Source organism: Thamnophis elegans, chromosome 1, assembly GCF_009769535.1.
Source record: "Thamnophis elegans isolate rThaEle1 chromosome 1, rThaEle1.pri, whole genome shotgun sequence".
Lineage (NCBI taxonomy): Eukaryota > Metazoa > Chordata > Lepidosauria > Squamata > Colubridae > Thamnophis > Thamnophis elegans.
The window spans coordinates 89,037,317-89,052,939 of NC_045541.1; the positions used below are offsets into that span (position 1 = coordinate 89,037,317).

Below are 15,623 nucleotides of genomic sequence, written 5' to 3' on the forward strand. Positions count from 1 at the left end.
GATTTTTAGAAAGAAGCAACAAATAAGGCAAATAAAAGAGCAGTTTAAGCTGAGCTGAATTCATAGGCTTTGGAATATTTGAGGCAAAATAGTAGATCTATTTTAAAAACCAATCTGGGTAAGAGCCAAGTGGAGACGTTGCTGTTTTTATAAAGAAGCATGTAAATAGGGCAGTTAAAAACAAACAGAAAAAGGCTGAGGAAGAAATTGCAATAAACTTGGCAGTAGTAGTAACTAGTGTTTGCAAAGTTTCTGAACGGTGGAGAAAAAAAGAATGATAAAAAAATGTGCTTGCTGTTAAGCCACTAATATTTTATATATTTATATGCATATAATTTTGTGTAGAGTGCTGGATCTGGAAATCTGCTGTACAAATCATTCCTTTCTACTGTTTGTTTAAATTATCACTATTCTAAGCTATTTTGTGATTTTATGCCATAATTATTATGCATAGCTTGCTAACTTGATAATGTGTGTACAGCAGACCACTGCCTTATATCGCTTTTGAAGATAGTAAGTAGTAATAATGATTAACAGCCCATGCCTTATCTCTTGTTTGTTTATATGTCGTTAGATTGTATACCACAATATATGGCAGCTAATAGGTAGTCTGTTTAGAGGTATAGGTAAATATCACAGTTGTGGTTTGCTGCGTAGATGTGAACAATCACACTCAGTCATGTAGCAAACAAAGACTCCTGGACGTTTGATTTTCCCAGAGTATGTAGGTCGTGACCCGACAAATGCGCAAACATCAAAAGCGCGCCGACAAAACCGCGGCGCTAAAACCGCGATGTCAAAAGCGCGCCGACAACAGCGCGCCGACAGAAGCGAGATTTAAGTTAAGGTTAGGGTTAGGGTTAGGGTTTGGTTTAGGGTTACAGCGCGCTTCTGTCGGCGCGCTGTTGGCGCGCTTCAGCGCTCATTCGTCAGCGCAGTTTTGTCGGTGCGGTTTTGTCACTGCGGTTTAGTCAGGCGTGCTTTTGTCGTTCGCGCATTTGTGGTGGAACCTATGTAGGTAGTCCTCAACTTACAACATTTAGTGACATTTAGTGACTGTTCAATGTTACAATGGCACTGAAAAAAGTGACTTATGATCATTTTTCAGAATTACGACCTTTGCAGCATCTCCATGGTCATGTGATTAAAATTCCGATGTTTGGCAAATGGTCATATTTATGACTGCTGCTGTGTCCCAGGGTCATGTGATCCCTTTTTACAACCAAGGAAGCCGGATTCACTCAACAACCCTGGGTTCCTGTCTTATCAACTTCAGTGAGTCATTTAACAATTGTGGCAAGAAATGTTGTAAAATGGGACAAACTTCACTTAACAAATGTCTCACTTAACAACAGAAATGTTCGGCTCAATTGTGATAATAAGTTAAGGACTATCTGTACTTTACTGAAGCTTAAGTGGTTACAGAAGTAGTGTAAGCTGAATCTGAGGTTTTCCCATGCAAGCAGTACGAAGTTAATTTTCTTTCCCTCCCCCCCTCCAAACTACCTGTAAATGTCAAAGTAGGTGCTTGTATATTGTTTAGGAAACAGGTTCTCGGTTCCCAACTCTGCAGATCAATCTTGCCTGGCTGGCTGAAGCTTCTCACAGGGCGCAGCTGAGCTTCCATCCCCAGCTTCTTCCTTACATTCCAGTCTTTCCCTATACGCCCCGCCTCCATGGCTAATGTCAGGCTGTCAAATCATGAAGCTTAGATAGGAGAGATGCAGCCATGACAGCGGAAGTTAGATTTAGAGGAAGAAACTTCCCAAATCACTGTTTTACAGAGAGTTACAATGTGGGGCACCCTAACTTTTTCTGTGTTTGGTCCCTTTAAATTTACAAGTTTCTTAGTCACTAAAACAACTCTCAGCAATGCCTCACATTATCTGACATTCTAAAAATCCTTCACTGGATAATAAAGACTCTCCATTATAATCAGTCATAATAGGAGATGGACAAACTTATCTTAAATGTACAGAACAGGAACTATTAGACTAGTATGCACACTAGTATAAATTCAGAAGGTTGATTACAGTATAGAAATGGGCCATTCTGAAGATGCATTTTCATTGGTACTACTGCTTATGCTCAAGGATTATTTTTATTTAACATTGCAATGGAATAAGAGGTAGTGATTTATCAAGAATAATTTGTAATAGGTTTATAAATATTTGGACAAAGGATTTCCAAAAAAATTCCTACTTAGAGAAAAGAATGTTATCATATATCTGCTTTTGTTAAAAACTTTCAAGAAAGGAAAATTAAAACTGGCTAACAGGTTGCTGACTTTAATATAAGCCCACATAAAAATATTGTCTCATAAGACTGCAATTCTATGACTGTCTGCTCAAAAGCAAACATCAGTATGTGGTTCTTTCTTCAAAATAAATGAGCATAATTTTGCAATCTTCTTTTCTGCCACACTTTTGGCTCCTTTGGTAATTGTAACTTCCAGTCATGCCTCAAAGTATGCTGTGGAAACTCTTCCAGGCCAGAATTGAAAGCAGCATGAAGGACTGTATCTTTGAATAAACAGAGTTGGCACTTTAAAAGTCATGTACAGTAGCAAAATATTGAGAAATAGAACATTTGCAATTATATTATTATCACTGTCAAATGTTGCATTACTTTTTAAATAGGCATGTTTCAAATTGGAGTGCACAAAACTTTCAAACTGTTTGAAGTGTCAAACTTCTGGCTCAAACCACTTCCAAATGGGTGAAACCACTCAATGGTTTTGTGCTCAAACAGGGCTTTTTCAAATTTGTGTGTGTGTGTGTTTGAAAGAAAATATTTTTTACACTCCCTTTATTTCAGGAAGCTTTCTAGCGAAAGCTTTCTACTGTTTTGATATTTACAAAGAGTCATGATACATAACTAGAATGCGTCATTTTTAAAGACAATAAATGTTGGAATGTAGATAAATGGGGAAAACCAAAACAACTGGTACTCTAGAGGTTTTGCATTATATCTGGACAATTGGCCATCTTGTTTCTTTACTTATGTAATTTTTGAAAATTTAGATCATACAATCTCAATTTAGACTTTATTCACTGTATCTTGTCTTGGTTTGTTGTTAATATTCTAGAATTTGTTAGAGCTGCCCTTTAGGAAGTGATTGGTCAATTGGGCAGTGTTATTAGTCTTCTAGATTTCTTTTGAAGTTTGCTTATTAAAACCCAGCTCTTTAAAGGGAACTGACATAGTTTGAACTAAATCTAGTTTATGTACAGTTTCTTTCTCCTATTTTTGTTTTCCTAAAAACTGCTGTGGAAAGTGTCCCAACTTTTGAAACTATTTTAGAGGATTAGTATGGTATTGCTCTTTCCTATTTAATTGGTCATCTACTAGATTGTCCCAAAAGAACTTTTTAATATGGCAATTGAGATATTATCATGCACAAGTAGATCTGTAAAAAACATTTTTTTCCAGTGGAAGAGAGGGAGTGGTCACGTGGGGGTATTCTCAAAGCCTGATTGGTCCAAAGACTGAGAGTAAACTTCTTAAATACTCCTTCCTTCCATTCTTGCCCAGTTTCCTCTCAGTCTCTTGGTCCAAGCATTGTTTGAGTTGTGAGTAGGTAGGAAAGTGTTGTTCTTTGTTCAATCTGTTTCTTATATTCGGCTTAATTGGACACTTTAAATTCACTAAATTTCTATTTGCAGCTGTGGCCCAGGGGACAGTCCCTTCTGCCTCCGGTGGTTGGGAGGGGCCCCTGTGGGGCGTCTTTGTCATCCCCTCCACGGGGCGGCGGGGCATCCTGTCCCATCGGGAATTACAGCCCATTCCACTAGGAATGCTGCAACCACAGCGGCATGGGCCACTAGGGCTCCCTTTGAGGACATTTGTCGGGCAACCACTTGGGCATCACCGACGCCTTTCATCCGACATTATCATCTGGATGCATTCGCCTCGGCGAATGCTTCTTTTGGTCGGAGGGTCCTGTAGAGGGTGGCAGCTGATACTTCCCTTGCGCCATAGTTGTTGTTTTTCTCTCCCTGGGACTAAGTTTGGGTATGTCCCACACGTAACCACTCCCTCTCTTCCATTGGAAAAAGAACGTTGGTCTTATCTGAACGTGTCTTTTCAGGGGAAGAGAGGGAGTGGTCACGACCCACCCTTCCTAGGTTGGGGCCAAGGGGAGGGCCGGGGGTTTCCTGGGTTTTTTTTTTGTTTGTTTTGGTTGTATCTATTTCAGTATCGTTGTTCGCCTTCGAGGAAACTGGGCAAGAATGGAAGGAAGGAGTATTTAAGAAGTTTACTCTCAGTCTTTGGACCAATTAGGCTTTGAGAATATCCATATGTGACCACTCCCTCTCTTTCCCTGAAAAGACACGTTCAGGTAAGACCAATGTTCTTTCCGGAGCGAGGGACAGGAGGCTCCAGTGGATGGAATTGACACGCCCATTGGACCACGACACTGGGATGAAGCTGAAGACATGCCTCTGTGCTCCACCCTTTCTTCTCCAATTCATCTCAGTCCGGCCAAAGAATGAGTCATATTTTTAACCTTTCCTGCAATTTCTATCTCTACTGGAACCTCCTTGCATCTGCAGCCTCTGAAACCAGCTCTCTGCTCTAGCCTGTAAGTAGCTCTATGTGGGTTTTTTTCTAACCACCAGGGGGTGTTACTTTGTGTCCTAGGGATCGGCGAGAGCGCTGAGGTCACGGCGGCCATTTTCAGCTTAGCCAAGCACGTGGCGCCGATTTCTGGGGTTTTCCTGCCATCGGGAGGCCAGAGGCTAGGGATTCCCAGCCCAGAGCCCTCCCCCCCCATCGCAACAATCAACTTTCAAACAGCTTTGGTGGCTGGATTCGAGCCGTGGAGAGTACGGAGTGCTGAGAAGAGCGCAAAGAGGTTTTTTTGAACTGTGAGCACGCCGCGGAGCGGAGCACACGGAGCGACCCAGGCCGAGGCAAGCCTCGGTGGCAGCCCCCAAACACACTATTCTCTGTGTTGAGGTAGGGGCTGCCCAGAAGGGGAGAAAGCAGCATTCATTCAGGCCTTGCTACTTAACAATACTTACAGTCAAGCAGAAAAATAGTTAAATATATTTATTATTTAAGGTAATTGGCTATGCACGTTTCTACTTTCACAAATCCATCTTTTCTACATATTTTCTGAGTTCTTAAATGAGCCGTGGTGGTACAGTGATTAGAATCCAATATTATAGGCTGACTCTGCCCACTGCCAGTAGTTTAATTCTGACCAGCTCAAGGTTGACTCAGCCTTCCATCCTTCTGAGGTCAATAAAATGAGGACCCAGATTGTTGGCGGCAATATGCTAATTCTGTTAGCTACAGCTTAGAGAAGGCTGCAAAGCACTAGTAAGTGATACATAAGTTCAAGTGCTATTGCTAAATGTACTAGCCTAAGAAAGAGGCAACAGCAATTCTCCTACCAACTTTAGTGTTGGGTTTGCATAGGTAAGGTAGAATGAAAACAAATCATCAAAATCATGCTGCTATACTGTACTAGAACTAGGAAAGTACATCTGGAATTGATCATTAAATAATAATGGCTTGACATTTTGCTATAAGCATGTTCTGGGGTCATAATTTGGTTATTCTGAAACAAAGATGAGTATAGACGTCTTGACTTGCATATATTTCACGATTGTGTCCTTTAACCATACCAACATGCATTTAGTCTTGTTCATATCTTTCCCAAAGTGTGGCATATCATTTTAATATACCAGTGTTTAATGTGCCAGTATTTTGTTCTCAATTAAATGTGACAAGAAGTCAGAATAGTTTGAAGGCTTTCGGTTAGAATTAAGTCTATTAGTTGAAGAGTATTGGCCATTAGAGGAATGCCCTTGACGAAAACATCTTAGAATATAAAGGACTTAATCTGTCATTCCCAGTTTATTCAGATAACAATTCTTTCCTAGTGAACACATTACAGTGGTGGGTTTCAAATTTTTTTAGAACCTCTTCTGTAGGTGTGGCCTGCTTTGTGGGAGTGGCTTGCCAGCCATGTGACCGAGTGGGAGTGGCTTGGTAATCATGTGACTGGGTGGGCATGGCCAACTTGTAAAATGTGGTGAAACTCACTTAACAACGCTCTTGCTTAACAACCAAAATGTTGGCTCAGAAATTCTGGCATTTGAAGCATGCAAGTCTTAAAGCTGTCAAGTTACAAGACCTTTGCAGCCCTAACCCTTTATGAAAACAACCCCCAGGGGTGTTCAAACTTGACAGTTTTAAGACTTGTGGACTTCAACTCCCAGAATTCCTCTTCTCGCTCTTCATCTTGATGATGTGCGGATGGGCAGGGGGGGGAGTTGGAACTGGTTCTAAACGGCACTGTAAATTTGTGGAACTTCTTCTATAGAAGAGGTTAGAACTGGCAGGAACCCACCCCTGGAACACAAGTACTATGATTCAACAATATTTGGAAACCTAAAATTGGGAAATTCTGAATCAGGGTTACCATTCTATTTCCCCACAAGAAAGATCGAGTTTCCCCCAGTTTTGTAAATTGAGAGAAGGGCTATTTTCCTACTTTTGCTGGAAAATACTGTTGAAAGTTGGAGAATGGATGGGAGATGCAAATAAACAGTTGAAGTCGAGGTAGAAGAAGAGAGAAAAGATAATGTGATTCTTTCTCTGAAAAGGAAAAGGAGAAGCAAATAAACTTAGCACATTGTCTGAACTGAATTAGAAATGTTGAACATAGTAAGAGTCCCTAAAATTAGAATCAGACCTACTAAATCAGACTTACTACAGATTACACATACAAAAGTTTCTTGTGTTGCAGTCTAACCTCCAGCAACTTGTTTCCTTGTGTAAAACAGAAACTACTCAGTATTACAAACTTTTCCCCTCAGTTCTTATCTGGAGAAAACTGGGCTAAATAACTATTCCCAACACCATTATATATTTATCAGAATATATACTGTGGTCCAGCCTATGGACTTGATACAGAGTATGTCTGTCTATCAATCAGTCATCTATCCATCTATCCATTTATTATTTGGGGGTTGGGGGGACTTCAGAATTGGTTTTAGTGTAGATTGGTAGTTTTAGATGACAAAGAAGTAAAAGTAGACAGTACACAGCGGTTTTGTATGTATTTTTAACCTTTAATCTTCCTCTGGAGAGAAGATTGTCTTAAATTCAGAACTGTCTTCTTTTGGGATTAATAGAGCATGTAATCATCCTTGGCCACTAAATAAGCAGTATTGTCTGCTTCAAATATTTCTATTCTTCCAAATTTGGACTGAATGTATCAGTTTGTGTTCCCTCTTTCTCGACTGAGTTTTAGATAGCCTTCATAAATCTATACTGCTGTACAAAGATATAAAGTTAAGCAGAATGAAGTACAAGAACAAGTCAGAAATATGAATAAAATATTTTAAGTAAAAAAAAAATAATGACAATTCTTACATGTTGAAATATAATTAACAAAATATAAAATATTCCAAATAATGTGGGCAAGAGCATTGTGTGCCAAAAGATAGAAAAGTAAGGAAATCACTAAAGTGGACGATTGTAAAATTAACTAAACCTGCAGAAATGGAGAAACTGATCGGTCCGGTCAAGATGCCCGGGGGGGGGGGGGGGAGAGAGATCAAGGCTTTTTTGAAAATCTGGAAACCCTATCTAGAGTTTTTGTTCAAAGAAGAAAAGACTGAATTGATGGTTTCTGGATTTTGGGATTAAAAAGGGCCAAAGAGGAAAAGAATAATTATCCAATAAAAGTGTGGCAAGCATAACTGTTGTGACTCAGCAGCAGCTTGCTGTGAGTTGCGTCGGGATACAGGAATAATGAGCAGCTGTTGCTCGTTAGGGTCGTCTTCTGCAGATAAAAGACGGATGGTGCCACGCCTTAGTTGCAGAAGTCAACGTTCGTGGTTCGTCGTTCGTCGTGTGTAGTTCATCGTTTCGCGATTCAAAGAGGCACTTGGATAAGTGATTTGCTTTCTGTAAACCTGGTTTGCTGTAAGAGCTTTTTGTTTTTGCTTTTGCTGTGAAACTTTTTGCCAGAGACTTTATCTACGTTTATTTTTGGGCTCGCAGCCAGCTTGAGCCAGGACTGATAAAGATATTTACTTTGAAGTTCTGCCTGACTGTCATTTGTGAACGAGCGTAGAGGGGGGTCAGAACACATAACTATGTTTTTCTTTCTCTTTTCTTTCTCTTTCTTTTTCTTATTTTATTTGGATACTTAATAATTTTACCTTCTTGAAAAAAATTAAATATATATGTGTTGGATTTAATGTAGGAAAAATGTTAAAAAATGACTGACAGCCAGTAAAGCTGACATTTACTAATTTTTTTCCAAAGATTTTGCTTGCATCTGTCCGCCCATCAATCTATCATTAATGGCTGGAAGTTTGCATATGTTAAATCATACTATGATTTTTCTTCAAAGTTTCTCTATGATATGGGAATTTTTTCATAAAATGTGGAAATTACACGATGGTTTCTCACTATATATAGGCTTGCTCCAATGATTTCTATCAGGGTTTTACTCTCACTGTGGAAGAAGGTATTTCCATCCTGCTTAGTATCTTTCCTTGGAGTTGAATTGTTTTAAAACAGCCATACTGGAGGGGGGGAAATATCGTTTCAAAAACAGGCTTGAAATGAAAATAATAGCAGTCTGTTTGTATAGTACCTCCCTAAACAATAGTAGTGGAATAGCTGTTATTCATGGTGGCCATATGCTATATACAGAAGCTAGGAGGGGGCATAAGTGACAAAAACAGCATCATGTCATCACAATGCAAATGTTCTGCCTTTTTTGTATGTGATTCATAATATTGCACACATATCCAGGAGGGATGAAGCTTGCATTGCAGGGAATTGCTGCTGCTTTCCTCATTTTGACAAAAGCCTTTGATTCTGTGGAGATTTCTGGCTAGACATTTGAATAGTAAATTGGAAATTAGTAGGAGAGACACTTACCTTTCAGTCCTATTTGCTATTTCCTATACAGGTAGCCGTCAATTATTAACCATTAATTTAGTGATCATTCTAAATTGTGACTGTGCTGAATGAATGATACATAGGATGGGCTCTTGAAGTTCCATCCATCATATCTCCCTCATGTGATTGCATCTGGGCACTCGGCAACTGGCTCCTACATGATGGTTGCAACATCCTGCAATCATGTGATTACCATCATTCCCTGGCAGAGTCTATGAGGAATCCAGAAGGAAAGTTGCAAGTTACTCCTCCTGCTTTTTTCCCCCCAGGGCGCTCGCCTTGATATTGCAGGGATCTAGTAGTGATCTTTGTAGTCCATGCTCTACAAAGTAGAATTTCAACAGTAGCACCCCTTTCCCTAGCCTTTATACACTTATATTGCACTACAACACACCCAGGTGCTGCCCAGTATTTAAATATTCCAGCTGTTTCCCCTTTGCCTTTGCTTATGGAAAGACAGCAGGAAGTTGCAAGTCACAGTCAGTGAGGTCTTCGGTTAGTGAGCCACAATTGTCACTTAAAGTTGATGGTAATGAGGACTGCCAGGGTTGCTGTCACTAAGCAAAACGGTAATGTGATTTCGTGCTTGACCATATCATTTAGAGACAGAAATTTTAGTCCCAATTACTGTGGTTATGTAAGAACTACCTTTACAATATGATATATGGTAGCCCATCATGTCTCTGGTCTCTGACCCAGAAAATTTTCTCGTAGCAATTTTCAACTTAGGCAACACTTTCAAACATGTTGAAAACAAAAATCCGCATTATATATACCGTATATACTCGAGTATAGGCCGACCCGAATATAAGCCGAGGCACCTAATTTTACCACAAAAAAACCTGGAAAAGTTATTGACTCGAGTATAAGCCTAGGGTGGGAAATGCAGCAGCTACCGGTAAATTTCAAAAATAAAAATAGATACCAATAATGTTTTTGAATATTTATTTCAAAGAAAAACAGTAAACTAGCGGTGTATTCAATGAAATACTTCACTCACCTCATGATGCTGATGTCCCGCTGTGATGATGATGTCCCGTGCAGCCGCGGGAGCGATGTCCCGCCTCCTATGACACACGGCACAGTGATTCCTATCATTGGATCACTGTACCAGAGGAGGTGGGACATCGCTATGTGGCTGCTTGCCATAACAAGGAGGAGGTGGGACATCGTTGCAGAGCGGCAGGAGGGGGAGGAAGGGGAATCGTAAGACAGCCCTGCATTACATTAGAACGTGAGAAGGGGGGATGGTGCGGTGCGCGCTGCGCGGCAAACTGACACAGAGGGAGGGGAAACTCACAGGGGCACTGGGCCATTCACGAGTGTCACCCAGCGGCATGGCCCCACCCCTTTTTCTCCTCCATTTCGGGCAAATTTTTCACTGACTCGAGTATAAGCCGAGGCGGCTTTTTTCAGCCCAAAAAGTGGGCTGAAAAACTAGGCTTATACTCGAGTATATACAGTATATGCAACTTTTCATCTTCATGTCAGTGCATACAGTGAAACCCTGCATATATTTCATTGCTGCTGAATTCCTTGTCTGAAAGGTTGTCCTGCAGACATTGCTGGTACAGTATTTAACAAATAACTGTTTTCATGGTTAGTGGGGCTTGAGAATTTGGTCTTATTGGATGCGGACAATGAATGTTCTCGTAGCCAGAAGGGGAAGTTTATACATCACCTGTTGAAATTCTACTACTTAGAAGGGGTCTTGCTAGGCTTTTTATGGTTATGATTGATTTGCTCAGTGGATGTTTATTTTATTTATTTAAAACACTTATATAGCTGCCCATCTTGAATTGAACCTTGGGCGGCTCCAGTTTTGATGCTTGTGGTGTTTATGATCTGATTTGCTGCATGATTAAACTGATTCTGTGAAAAGAAGCCATCTCTAAAGAGAAGCTCCAAATCAAACCACTGGCTGCCTTCTATGTGGGGAAGGAAGGAGGAGGAAGACAACATATATATTTCTTGGCCCTTTATCTATTTCTTTCTCAAAAAAGGTGTAACATTTAAGATGAAGCATTGAGGAGAGAATAGCAGTGTTCTCATGTCCTTGGAAGTATCTTGGCAACAAGCTTTGGTCACAACATGAAGAACATTAAGGGTGTTTTTGCAGTCTATTACAGCAGGCAAATGTTGCCTCATTTCAGAGTATTTTTATAGTGCTTCAATAAACAAGAGGAATAAAAATCTATTCACAGCATCTCATCTAATTACAGTACAATAAAATGGACAACTGTTGCCTCCTCATTTAAAATAAAACAGCAGAGATTATAAACAAATTATCAAGTTACAAATCATGGAAATAATACTTTTTAAGGTTACCTGAAACTGGATTTGGGAAAATGTTGTGATTCAGCAGTTCTACTGATAGTCTTTTCGGGATACAAAATTCAGAATGCAGCTGGGCTTGTGGGAGGCAGGTTTGGAGATAAAAGGACGGATGCTGCCACGCCCCAGTTGCTGGAGTCAACGTCGTTCCTTCGTGCATGCCTTGGTTTGTACAACATTGCTTGCTTATTAATCGTGATTTATGCCTGTTACACTTGGATAAGTGCTTTGGTGTTTCATGTAAACCTGATCCGTGAAGACTGTGGAAGAAGTGAAGTGCTTGTAAGAGTCTTTTGTTTCGGAGACTTGTATTTATGTTATTTCTGGGCTCGAAGCCAGTTTGAACTGAAAACTGATAAAGAAAGACTTCCTTTTAAGTTGCCTGCCTGTGTTTGTTAACGAGCTGTGAAGGGGAGGGGGGGACAGAACAGGAAAATATATAATTTTTCACTTTAAGTGACAATAAAATAATTACATGTTGGTATAGATTTTTCCTGTAATGATGACTAGGAATTCTGGGAGTTGTAGGAAAAAAAATTCAAATCTCTGATCATCTATAGCAGGGGTCTCCAACCTTGGCAACTTTAAGCCTGGCGGACTTCAAGTGGCTGGGGAATTCTGGGAGTTGAAGTCCACCAGGCTTAAAGTTGCCAAGGTTGGAGACCCCTGATCTATAGTGTGGCCTTGGCCAAAGCTCAATGTACTCAATGCATGTCATAGATTGCTTCAGTACAATGGCGGAAAGAAGAAACCTTGGAACTGTGAAAATGTGCTGTGGGAGAATTTACATGAAATCTTGGAATTATAGCTAAAATCCATGATATATACTTGAGGTTTGTAGGGAATTTTTAAAGAGAAAATGGGATAATGGGATGTTTGAGTTAAATCTGTGAATAATAATAAGTGAGAGCCATAGTTGAATAAGCTCTGGAGGCTAGACATTTCTTACACAGTGGGGATGAAGGAGAGTAATTTTCATTGATGCAATCTTCTTTAACTTCATTCCTTAATAATGACACTGCTGGGTTTGCAGTCACTAAGCAACATGTCATATTTTACGACCACATTACTTAACGAAAGAAATTATGGTCCCAATTACGGACGTTAAAGAAGGATTACCTATACTCTCAAATAGAATTCCTTCTTTTTTTTTTAATTGAGAATTTTGAAAAAAAAACTTTTACAAATATTTACTTCCCTCCCCCCACCCTCCCCCCCCCCGACTTTCCAGAACCAATACAGGGTATAAATCTTTAACAAAAACATTCTAAAATAAACTTTTAAAAAAGTTAATATCATCTTTCATTTGAGCTTTAACTCCTCCTTGCTAGGCTAGCTCTAAACAGATTGTATCATTCCTTGTTTCTTCAGTCATAGAATTCCTTCTTTAACATCCGTCATTGAGACCAGAAGTTATTTCGCTAAGTAATGTGGTCGTAAAATATGATATCAAGTGATCACATTGCTTAGTGACTGCAATCCCAACAGTCCTGGTTGGTCTCATTAACTGAATCCCACTCTAACATTAGGCAATGACCCATCCCAATCCAAACCATTTCTGGCTTGATTCCTTCCCAGCCTCAAGCTTCAGTAGGAACTGCCTCCTCTTCAACGCTTTCCTCCTCAGTAGGAATTGCCTCCTTTAACTCTTCAACCTGCCTACCTCCTCCCCATCTCTTTCCCTTTGACTGCCCTGCACTCTGTTTGCTCTGCCACATAGCTGCCCGTGTGCTCCACTCCAGTGGTGGGTTCCTACCAGTTCAGACTGGTTCAGCTGAACCGGTAGTGGTTTGGTGGCTTGGGTTGCTGGAACTGGCAGTGACCCAGGCTTGCCATGCCCCCGATCTGTCGGCACCTTTCAGTTCTGTGCACGCCCAGAACAATTTTAATTGCACTGTGCATGCATGCGCATCAAGCATGTGCATCAAGCGTGCACACACAAAGCGTGCACACGAGTGAAATGGCAGTAGTGACAGCCGGAACCCACCCCTGCTCCACTCCCTGCCCCCCCTACACTCTGGTGACTCTGCAAATCCTGCTGCCCCTAGCTATCCTTTGCTTCTTCCTCCCATTACTAACCTTCTTCCCATGAGGCCTTGTCCTGATTGCATGGAGCCTTCTTGCTAGGCTTGAAGCAGCAGGGCCAGTGGTGTGCGGTGTAGCTGGACCAGCAAAGATGGCAGAGTGCAGGGGGGAAGTGGGGCAAAAGGGCAGAGATGGGAAGGAGAGTTAAGCAGCTGGGGGAGAATTGAAGTACCTCTGGTCTTATGTGTGGGCAGATTGCCAAGAACATGACTTTTGATCACAACCATGGGGATGCTGCAATTGCTGTAACTTTGGAGACCGCACATAATTACCATTCATTCAGTGCTGTCATAATTTTGAACCGGTACTGAATGAGGGTTCATACTGAGCAACTTAACAGGACATTATGTTTTAGGGTCCTACAGGGGAAAAGGAAATAGAAATAAATTGTTCTTTCTGTTCAGTATTTGAAAATAATTGATTAGAGGAACTTCGGTGTTAGGCTTAGTTAAGCAGATTAGAGCCCTTTTTTTCTTTCCCGGAACAAAAAGATTGGATTCAATTCAATATCTATAAATTACTTTATTGGTGTATCAAATAAACAAGTGGTAAAGCTTAAGTAAGAATGTCAGGCTTGGAGGCTCAATTTGTATTTGTTGGCAGTAATCATACTTATTTTAAAATCCAATATAATAAAATCTAATGAAGGGTTAGAATTAACTGTGTTTAAATGTAGTATGAGTAGTGGAAAATAATGTTGGCAGCAAGGCTAGATCATATTTTAATGGAATGTTCTTTAGATTTTGTATCAGTATGTAATTATGGAATGCAGTTAGTTAGCTTTGCAGGTTTGTTTGCAAAATCCATATGAAATTATTGAGCTGCCAGGGTGTATCTCTCTAAAATATGCATTATGCAAGGCACGGAATGCTAAACTCTTTAAAACTAGTGCCCAAGGTTACTTCTAAAAATAATTCATGTAAGTGTTTATGGCATTCAGAAGAACTCCCAGGTAGTAATGGGAAACATTTAATTTGGAAATTTTAGTAATCCTGCCTTTATCTTTTAAAAACAATTCTCAACAAAACTGGAGGAGGAGAAACAGGGATTTCCTAGCAAAGATTTTACTATATCTTCTGTTTATTGTTTATTTTTGTTGTGGGCAACCTGGAATCACATTGTTTCATTTGGGTGGCCTTATAAATCCATTAAATATACAAGTTTATAAATATCTCATGTTTGTACAGATCTAAGACAACAAAAATAAGTTAATCTGACATTGCAATTTTGTTTTGCCTTAAAATGAATTGCATGCAACTTTTCATATAGTTTGTATGTATATCAAATATATTGATTGATTATGTGGCATCAAGATACACTATGCATATCAAATACGCTAAACACACTAGAATATGAGAAAAAAGAAGTGCTTGAAAGCATCCTTTAGGAAAAAAAGGCATGGATCTGTTGCTTCTCAGTAAGAGAAGTAACTTGATTTCACTGGGGGCTGCATCACGGTTGTGTTTGACCTCAGGAAGGTGGGGGCGTGGCCAGCTCAACATCACTCATGTCGGCGCCTGTGGTGGCCCAAGTGTTCTGCTTGTGAAAATGGAGCTCCATTTTCATTGGCAGAGGATTGCAGGAGGCCGTCGCAGCTGAAAATGGAGCTCGGGATCTCTGTTTTTGCTGGCAGTGGCACTGCAGGCTGGTCCTTCACTGTTTCCAGGGTGGCCCCCAGATCAGATCTAAGCCAGGATTCAGCCCACAGGCCTTGAGTTTGACACCCCTGGCCTAAACATATATCTGATTGTTTGAATATATGCATCTACTTTGCGAAACACTTGGTTGTCTTGGATTATTTTCTTCTGTCGATGGTCAGGAAGAAGGAGATTCCTTTTGCAATTTTCCCAGAACAGTCTTTTCCTTGGTGCAGATTAAGTGTAGGAAGCAATAGAGAAGAAAAGCTGTTTGCATGAATGGAAGACCTCAGCTCTGCCTATTGCACCTTTAACTCCATGCAGTGAGTTATGTCATGTAACTCCAATACGAGCAGAAAGATCCTGAAAATACCAACCTAAATTTGATAAAGGTTCTCCTATGCCCAGGCTCTCCTCTGTAATGCAAAACAAAATCTCCTTCATGAACAGGTTTTGTAAACATGATAGTTCTATATCTTTTCTTTCTTTTTCTGGATGTGGAAAATACCCAGCTAGAGATTAGTAGTGAGTTAATAGATTTTATTGGCATAGTTTCAAGTCAGCAAAAGCAATCAATATGTAAGCAACTGTAATTTAACACGGATCTGTGAAACTCATATAAAATTAGAT

At 40.2% G+C, this 15,623-nt stretch overlaps 1 protein-coding gene across 3 annotated transcripts in view; it reads left to right on the forward strand.

Annotated features, from left to right (window-relative positions):
* ARNTL (aryl hydrocarbon receptor nuclear translocator like) overlaps window positions 1-15,623 on the forward strand; it is a 69,900-nt gene that overhangs the window by 8,628 nt on the left and 45,649 nt on the right. The gene's annotated exons all lie outside the window — the stretch shown is intronic.